The 10,305-nt window shown below is 36.2% G+C and overlaps 1 long non-coding RNA gene across 1 annotated transcript in view; it reads left to right on the top strand.

Annotated features, from left to right (window-relative positions):
• Window positions 1–257: 257 nt before the first annotated feature.
• The window catches only part of LOC120629034, a 31,176-nt gene continuing 21,128 nt past the window's right edge, over window positions 258–10,305 (top strand). Inside the window, exon 1 of the long non-coding RNA XR_005658979.1 lies at window positions 258–323. This is a non-coding gene — a long non-coding RNA (uncharacterized LOC120629034). The remainder of the gene's footprint in view (window positions 324–10,305) is intronic.

The raw sequence follows: 10,305 nt of genomic DNA, 5'->3' as shown, positions 1-10,305 counted from the left end.
ATCGTGTCGATGAAACATATTCGCAATCGCGAGATGCCAATATTTCAGAGGCAAACGTGTGTCCGCCCCTCCACAGAATGACAGTGACCCAAATGGTGCGCCAGCGCAGTCAGTTCCGTGAGCGCGCGACAGCTAGGTTGACGCACCGGCTCGAGGCGGAGGGCTGCGCAGTGACGCACCAGCCGCCGCGATGCTCTGTGCTATCGTGCAGTGGGATTGTCGATTGGATGTTGCCGTGTGCAATGCAGTGAGTGAGCACCGGCCCGCGCGCCGGTCATGTGCCGTCGCTTGGCGCCTGTTCCCCCGGAGGTTGACCTTTCAAGGTAAGGGACAAAAAGTGCATTGTCATATTCTGCGAAGAAATAATTTCGAACATAAAATTTCCATTTACTCTAATTGCAAAATGCAAATCAAAAAGTGTTACCATGCGAAATGTGCCATCTGTGTTTGTGAACGAGCTAATGAGTCAGTCGCATCTCGAATTTTCCTTTCGTGCTTTTGAGTAAATAATGGCAGTGAAGAGGACCGTGTTGGCATGTCGACTCTCGAGTCTCGGCAGTGGGCACAGCGTGCAGGGGACGGCGGCGGAGGCGACCGCGACAGCGCGAGCGTAGCGAGGACGTCTCTGCCCGGCAACAAGTATCTAGCGTGTCGCCACGCCGCCGGCTCCTCTCCGTGCCCGGTGAAGACTCTCGCACCCGCAACAAGCTAACGGAATCAGATTCCTCACGGCCGAAATTCCGCTGCGGACATTCACGCCACGACCGACTGAAATAAATCGCTCGTTTAACACAAATAGCACGGCATTGTCACCACATTGACATACGGACAAGTATTTCCGCTTCTCTTTTTAACGTCTTCCTCTTGTCTTTGCGCGCAGTCGTTTAAAAAAAGAAGCGCTTCGCATTTCCTCTGACGTAAGCGCCGCTTCCGTCATATTACTTATACATAATTCGAGTCGACCCATTACGGATTGCGTCCTCCGACCGCACCAATAAAGTAATTTCAATCACATATTGCGTTACACCGCAATACGAAGAATGAAATCCGATTCTAACGTTATAAAATGCTACTTTAACGTAACTTGACTACTAAAATATGATGATGGATCACGAAATTATGTATCGTTGATTCAATTATTAAGCTTGTTTAAATTGTTTGTTTCAACTTACGTTTTGATAATGCACCAAGCAGTGGTCGATAGTTCACATAGTTCACATAGATCAAAGATATGGAGAGGTTATCAGTGCGATGTGCAATTTTCAGTGTTGCTGAGATTCCCGAGAAGGGCCGCGATCATGTGGACGTATGTGCCGCGCACGTATGCGTGTGACGTCAGCGGCGATCGCTTGTCGTCGCCCGCGCCGATCGCTGAACTTCGCGGCAATGTCACTGATAAGTGATTACTGATAACATTACTAAATTCTGAGAAAAATAATGAACACTTGTTCAAATGTTCATACGTTTTGCTGTATGTAAATAAAAATATATCGGCAGGTAGGTATATGAAAAAAGAAGTAAATTGAATAACGTTTCCGTTAAAGTTCGTTAAAGGCCGTTATAAAGCCTTATATTTAGATAATCATTAATTAAGTTCATGTTAACAAATTTTACTTATACTATTACAATATTACATTATGTTTTACGAGAGACTATGATTTTTATTCACTGACACAGATAAAATAGCACTGAAACATGCTAATTAATTAAAAAAAATATGCTTTAGGTACGTAGAAAGTAATCGCTGAGTTTCTGAAATTCTTTTGCTTGATAAAATCTGCTTTACGAAATGATCATAGCGTTTGTAAAAACCGTATAGATTCTATCATCGTGTCTTTTGGCGTTACAAAGTCGCAAAATATTTTAGTATTTTGTTTATATGTATTTAAAAAAAAATATGTTAGTTAATATTTCTATGGATAAATCTAATAGCCAATTTAGAACTACAATTCAGATGGTCGCTCATGTTAGAGTACGGGCAACACTTACTCTTCTCATCGAGCGAGAATCGAGATCATAGTAAAGAACCAAACCTGTCTCAGACAAAAAACATGGAAAAAAAGGTTCAATTTCGATCGTTGACTCTACTCTTTATAGCCATTATAACTCAACATCGCCAATAACTGATTCAGAGACATGTCCATTCCTGTTTTGTCGGACACTCGGTTCGTTCCCGCCCGAGGTCAATAGTCGGCCTTAACACGTCCTTTTTAACTAATTTTAAAAAATAAGGATGTTTCAATGCGAAGCGTCTGCTTCAATGTAACTTTATCTGGCTTTAAAACTACTGGATTTAGTTCAGTAATTAATTGATATATTAATGCTACCGGCAAGAAGCATCTTCATGCTATCTTCTTTAAGCTATCCGTCATGCCCCATCATCACCTCCGCGTACTCACTTCTTTTGTAATTTAGTTATTGAATTAGGTATTATGACAACTTTAATTATTATTGTATAACTAGAAGTAATAAGTAAATGTATTCCTATATAATATAAAAAATATAAAAATAATGTATTTTACAGTGAAATTCCATATTTCCATTTTTACACATTTCTAAATTTTAAAGAGAGGTCGGGCAGGACGCCTATGTTGTGAAAGCCAACATAACTTTGTCTTACACACGACTTGTTGAACTATTTGTTTTTTTTAATCAAATAAACTATTTGTACGACTAATAATCGTATGTTAATAGTATATTATAATATTCTGTAACTTTGACAATCAACGAATAATGTGCATACTATTTTTCTAGGAATGATCCCCAAATCCAGTGTATCTATAAACTATCCTTCAATGATGCAGTGTAAGGGCCATGGAATAACGTGATTTTTGTCATAGAATAGTTTATGGTCGATTAAGTGACATAGGGTTTATTTTATTCGGAAAAAATGAGAGTCCACATTCATGGGATGATAAAAAAATACTGAAACCACAGTATTATATTGAAATCATTATAAATATAACTTTTTACAATTGCCATAAAATCAACCCTTATAAATAATGATAACACTATTATATAGGCAGACACTCAGCATTGCTGTAACAGGAAAATTACTAGTACGACACGAGTTCTAAGGAAAAAATAGCCTGTTTGGATTTATTGTATGCTGAACTGACTTTTCCATTACATTTTATTATTTAGGTACCTAGCTACTATTTGTTCTATACCTTAGTACATTTTGTATTTATTTTCCTGCATTTAATTAATAAAGTAGAACATTAATAAAGTATGTACATCCCCGGCCGAGCTCTGTCACGAGAAGCTCTGTTTGTTATTCGTTACTTCATTGACTTTAGATCCATTCTTACTTTGAATGTGAAAGTGTGTTTGTTTGTTTGTCCTTCCTTCACGCCCTAACTAAGCAACCAATCAACATGATTTGAGGCATAGAGTTAGTTGAAAGGGTCTCCGGCCCTTAAGGCTACTTTTTATCCCAGGAAAACGGTTCCTGCTGTTTTCGTAAAAAACCTTAATAAACGTGGACCAAGAACTCGGGCAACATCAAACAATAAATAAGAATAAACGGGTGGAGGTTATCGCGCGAGGTTCGGAGGGCGACCGCCTTACTTTCATGTCGAGACATGTCGACCGCCACGCCGAGCACTGATTAGTCACCCCAACATATTCCAGAACAAAGTAGCTTTTTTATAACTTTGAAGTTAGGTACCAACTCACGTTCTTTGTTCTTCACTTGTCCACTAAGATACCTTATGATTTTTTTTGTGATTAGTTTATAGGATTAATTGAAATAAATAGATAGGTGTGGTATTAACTGTTTTGTCCGAGAACAAAACCTGCTATATTTCTTCTAATTTTAAAGTACTTTACTTTACGTTAGTACCTTAAAATTTAAAAGCGTTATTCCAATGCGATTAGTTTCTCATGAGCGGAATAGAAAGTAACTGAGTCCTACCGACGTGTTTTTTTTACAAATCTCTACAAGTTAGCCCTTGACTGCACTTGACTTTTTGATACCTACATTCTGGTGCATTCTACGATGGTAGCAGGCTTACCTGTTTGGGGTGTCGCTGGTGTAAACCCATTTCCCATATCGGTCTCTACGCGACATCGTGCATCGTACCGGAACGCTCAATTACTTCAAGGCACATAAATTACCCCTTCCTGGGGGATAGTAGACAACGTTATTTCTGATATTGCGTATTTCTTGACAACAAAACCTGTAATTACATAAAATATCTGTGAATTTTTGAATAGATCCGAAAATCTAAATCCTAGACATTGTAATCCGAAATCAAACAAGCTAATAATACCAACAGCAGTTAAATGTACCCAAGACAAATTCATCTCAGAGAAGCGTCGGCTGTCGCCGCACAGTAACCAAGCCGAGTGGGAGGTTCGTGGGTCCGAACTCCGAATGAATGAGTCATAGAGCCGGTTTGGACCTCGCACGCTACCAACCATTGCAGAATAATAGAAAATTAATGATTTCATTTGCATTTCATTCATAACATTAACTCTACGACTGACTATTTTAACAAAATAATTGCTATTGTTAGGTTTAATTAAAGAATCATTCTTTATTACTCCAGCAAGACTATATGATTCTTACCTACGTTACGTTTCCTCAACTGGGAACAGGCCTTATTTCACGTGTAAAAGATATATAGATCCATCACGCCATATCCGTCCGGTTTGAATAGATTTAACGATTACTATAATACCAATATATAAATGGGGCACGTATTAATTGTAATGGCAACGGAACTACATTTTAGAAAATAAAAATATTCTATTCTATTCTATGTGAGTGATAAAAATAGGGACCGACTTTATGCTCTCTTACGCACGGGGGTGGATAGAAATGTAATACATATGTGGATAAAATGAAAAAAACTGGTACTAAGCAAGCAATAAGTACATATATTGTGGTGACGCTATCGATTCTCGCTGGCGTTTCTCTATTTTAGCACGTTATCAGTTTATTAATTTTCTTCACCGAGTAAAGAATGGGTTATCAGTTATCAGATGGTGATAATGTAGGCAGTTTGCTCTTTGATAACCCGCTGTGACGGAGTCTTGAGTGCATGAAGTCTGCCATTTATGTAATACTCGAGTAGGTACCTCCATATATTCTAGGGTACTACATAGGAGTTACTGGGAATCTTGTATCAATAGATATAGTAGTCAAAAAACTAATCAAGCAATGCCAAGTCTAGCTTTAGAAAATTCAGACGCGGAAAAATTTTAGGTTATTGTTATATCCCGTCACCACACGTCACTTCGGTTTTAACAGGGTTTAAACATGGCAACGAATAGCTAGTTGGGTACTACCTCTCAGCAGCCATTGAAAATCCCTGAAAAAACTTATCCTAGCTGTTGCCCGCGACTTCATCCGCGTTTGTTTTTGTTTTTAAAGCATCCCGTAGAAACAGTATATTTGAGAGAGTCTCCAATATTTTTAAATAAATAAAACCTGTTACTTCCTGATAATTTAGCTTTCTTTTGGTGTATAAATGGTTTAAATCGGCCCACTACTTTCGGAGACTATTCGATACAGACAAACATACAGTATAGATATATGCAGTAGTCGATACAATGATGATGATCATGATGATGACAATTTTTTGATGGAGATGCGATTAGGAAATAAATATACTACGACAATATACACATCGCCACCTATTCCCAAATTAAGCGTAGCTTTTGTTATGGGTACTAAGATAACTGATGAATATTTTTTTAAATTATTAATACGCATAAATTGTACTTATAATATACAGATGAACACCCAGCCACAGAAAAAAGTTCATGTTTATCACACGAACATTTTTCAGTTGTGGGAATCGAACCCAACTTGGACTCAGAAAGTAGGGTCGCTGGCCACTGCGCCAATATATACCTACTATCCGGTGGACGGTGCGATCGGGCACGTGATTCAATAGACCTGGTAAATATGCTGACGTGGGCGCCGCGTCACCTATCCCACGTCACCGCACACCGCCTCGCCAGCGCCGCCGTCACTAGTATATTTAGATCGGAATGCCAAACTGTGCACATCCTCATGATTACATTTTCCGGAAAAAATTGGACCGACTCCAATATTTTCCACGACATCGATAAACCTAATTACGCTGATAAATTAAACGTGACTATTCGTATGCTCGATTTTATGTTCTCTTGTACTATGCGGACATAGTATGTAGTCTATAATTATCTTATATTTTTTTATAGCAATAATTGAAGGACCAAGCAGATGGTCCACAGGATGGTACGCGGAAAACCATCGCCTGTCACATCGCATGTCATAACATCGTAAATGTTAAGCTTAAGAAAGTTTATGTGCCTGTAATAATACCGTCAACCGCGCCTTTCAAACCGAAACACAGCATTGCAACAATGCTCTTCATCAAAATCCATTCAGCTGTTAATATGAAGAAGTAGTAACAAAATTGTGTTGGATTCATTCCATAGAAACTGTGTATGTTTTCGGAATAAAAAGTACTCTAGATATTCTGAGGTTTGTATGCTGTATAGGAACTATATACAAATGTAAAGAATCACAGCAATCCGTTTATCTATTGCTGCATTAGAAATAAGATAAACGCACAAACAAACATTCGTATTTTTCATTAGTCAACTTAGATTAAACTAAAGCAAAAGTATCCCTACTAATATTATAAAAGTCAATGTAAGTTTGTTTGTTACGCTTTCACGCAAAAAATACTTAACCGATCCTCATGAAACTTTGCACACATATTCTTGGAAGTATTAGAAGTAATATAGGATACTTTTTATCCCGACATTAAGCTCGGTTCTTTGGGAGAGGGAATGAGGATGGAGAACTACAACTAAATTGAATGCCACATCAAAAAACAAATTCAAACGCAGACGAAGTCGCGGGCAACAGTCTATATAGTCTATATTTTAACAGCAATTTTGAAGCTTTATCAATAATTTAACTTTTATTTCAATGTAACTGGTTTATTACATTAAAATAGAAGATAAAATTTCGCTACAAACTAAAAAAATATAACATTTTTAGTTTATAATTTAAATCGTGCATTTCTATTAAATTAAAGAAAATGCTTGTCTACTCTATCTTTAATGGCTTATAAATTTCTATCATTAATACCTTGAGAGCACGTGCCATTTTTGTAGCGTGTGCCATTCGCTATAAATATGCCATTTTATTGTAAAAGTTTTCTAAAGAAACTGTTAATTAATGCAGTAGTATAGTTTAAGTTGTTGATGGAAATTGGCCACATTTAATTATGTAAATTTTCCAATTCCGCTAGTTGACAGTTTTTATTGTTATTTATTTATAAACAACATAAATAAACTCATACCAACTGCTCTGCTGATATCTCTAAGATCAACATTTTGATTCACCATTTCCACCATATTTAACTAGAATTTATTGAAATTATAAACATCAAAATGTATATAATCGTACCAAATATTTTTGTTTATTATGCATCGACAAAAATCACTTTTTAAATGTCATTTTGATGTGTATATTTTCAATAATTGATATCTGTTTTTATATTACTCTATTTAAATTATAGACGATATTTTTATTTTTACTTATCACTATCGTTTATTTTATCACAGGTTTCTCGACGAATAATTATTATTCGATAAGAAACGGCAGGAAAAGTGTGTAAAGTAGAATTTAAAATCTACATAGATATAGATTCATGTACAGATGATGACTTATATTGTTATCTACCGACTACCACTCACTTTTGAAATCGGCTTAGCCCGTGTGAAATTCAGGTCAAGCGGTATCTCGAATTCTAATGAACAGATTTTGATCAAAGGCGTCAATATTTACCACTTCATATTTTAAAACTGTCAAATCTATATCGTTCCATGTATTATTCATTGCTCTTGGGTTCCAATAGTTGTCATTCTGCTTTAATTTCGTTGCTTTTATATAAAACCTAAAATACCTACATGTTATTCGAAATAATGATCCCACCTACCCAACATTTAACGAAAATATCCAATTAAGCTTTGTTTAATATTGAGACACTTCGCTATAACATAAACGAGTACTGGGCTTCCCTAATTATTCTAAATAACCAAATATAAGTGTAAACAACTAAACGGGTTAATCAGAATTACTCATTTTATAACAAACATGAAATATTATACGGATAGGTCATAGCATGTATTGCTAATTGCAATAACCGTGCCAAGCAGCTGAAAAGACGTTGGCTCGACGAAACACGTCTAACAAACCACCTGTTGCAATTAGTAATAGGATAAAACTGGTCAAGTGTGTTTTAGAAAACGCATAAGGTAGGGGCTCCGTGACACTTCTTACTATAAGTCAAAAATATATAGATAAGGTGTTATCTTTTCTCTCTGAGCAGAACATTATTTTCATAGGAGAAAGGGATATAGAGCTGGGATCGTCCATGCTATTTTAATGAGGGTCTGCGGGCTTTAATGATTTCCATAATAACGCTAGTGTTAATAACCGGGACAGTGCAAACCACTTAATGTTCTCTTCAAGGCTCGGGGGTGTACTACGCCAAATTTCATACAGGCTGATATCAGGGAATGGGCGGACAGGAAGATAGACAGAAATGTAGAGATTCCTTGTTTGACTACGGAGTCCAGACAAACGACACAAATAATACTATAGATCTGTTTGGTGTGGAGTATAAGGATTAAAGAAATTATAAATTACACCATACAGATTCTCCTGCTTTTCGCGGAGTATAGCAAATTAAGCTTAATTTTCATAATATATTCTGGATTTGCGCAAAGTAACGCCTGCTTCTTTCCAATAATAATACTATAGTCAAAAAATGTATTTTATGTCGTAAAATAATTGGACAAATCGACTCTTGACAACAAACCTACGGACAATTGTAAGACAAAACGAATACTTGGAGAGGAGGGAAAGGAAGGAAGGATTCCCTATGGTCCTCAGTTATTCGCAAAATTCTGGTCTTCTATTGCCCTACGAAATACTTAAAAAATTATCTGTTGTTAAATATTTATATAGTAAATCAGACATTTATAGCGATATAAGTGACCATAATCAAGGTTAAATTCACCTGTGTAATTTTTCCAAGTTTACTTTTACTAACTTAATACTAATTAAAGATTCGTATTCAAATTAAATATTACAAGTGATATCGCCAACAGGTACAAAGACAAAAAGAATCGAATTTTGTTGTCAAAAGTTCACCTTGTTTCTTTTAAATTTATAACGCAATACCAACCCAAAATCGCAGTATTTTAGAGTATGAATTAGCATATCAATGAATGCCGCGACAAACTTCATGCAGATAGGTATGTCAGATAAATCTTATGATTTTTTTCTTTGACGGCCACCGTATGATAGCTACTACCATTAGAGCAAGAATTTTTGAGAATACCTGTGAATTACTAATAACGTCTTAAAAAGGACACAGGCGATATCAAAATATGTTCAGTAGTTGAGCCGAACATAGGTAACAAACAGATACACTTTCCCATTTATATTATTAGTATGAAGAGTAGACAACAGCCACTGACAAGCAAGTTTCTTGTGCATGTTCTTTTGACGGGTAATTAGGTTTCATTGCAGCGACTTGGCGTCCCTCAGGAATGTGGCCCGAACCTGTTCCCAGCTGGTGATATAACGATAACTGTCTGGCCGATCATTCAGTCATTTCTGTTATACGTAATGTAATATTCTTGATTACAAAGGTTCTATGTAACTTAAGTTTATAATATCTTTAGACCTACTTAAACTTTACAAGAAATAACAAAGTCATCGAATTGTAGAGAAACCTAATGGCATTCTAGTATGGCTCTCTTATAAATATTCCATTAATTTTTAACTAATTACACTAAATTACGATAGAATCAACGCTACGTACACTCCATCACATCCATTATTAGGAGGTAATTCATTTTAATAAACCTGAATTTCCATTTGATTGTTCACGCTCAATTTGCAAAGTGCAACATTGTATTGAAAGAGAAGAGCTAGACGATTTATTACAAGTGCATTTATCTCTACGTATTCTCGTACAAGTTGCGTGATATGTGTTCGTACGATCATGGATCTTAAAATAATCGTCTATATTTAGAATCGGCAAGCGAACCACGATGACACCGCGTACTATTTTAGTTCTGAGGTAATTCCAAACAACGCTCGTTTAATTTATTGTAGTTAGTTTGCAAAATTTATATAAAAATTCAAAACTACGTGGTCCAATAGCATATATATATATATATATTGAAGGTGTATAGCGCTTGTAATTAGAGTATATTATACGATAAAAGAAAACAATTAATAGCTTTATATCCGTACAAGCGTGGATGTAGCTCAGTCTG

This window comes from Pararge aegeria, chromosome 13 (genome assembly GCF_905163445.1).
Source record: "Pararge aegeria chromosome 13, ilParAegt1.1, whole genome shotgun sequence".
NCBI classification, from domain to species: Eukaryota; Metazoa; Arthropoda; class Insecta; order Lepidoptera; family Nymphalidae; genus Pararge; species Pararge aegeria.
The sequence above is the reverse complement of the archived record's forward strand: the minus strand, read 5'-3'. Positions and strand labels throughout refer to the sequence as shown.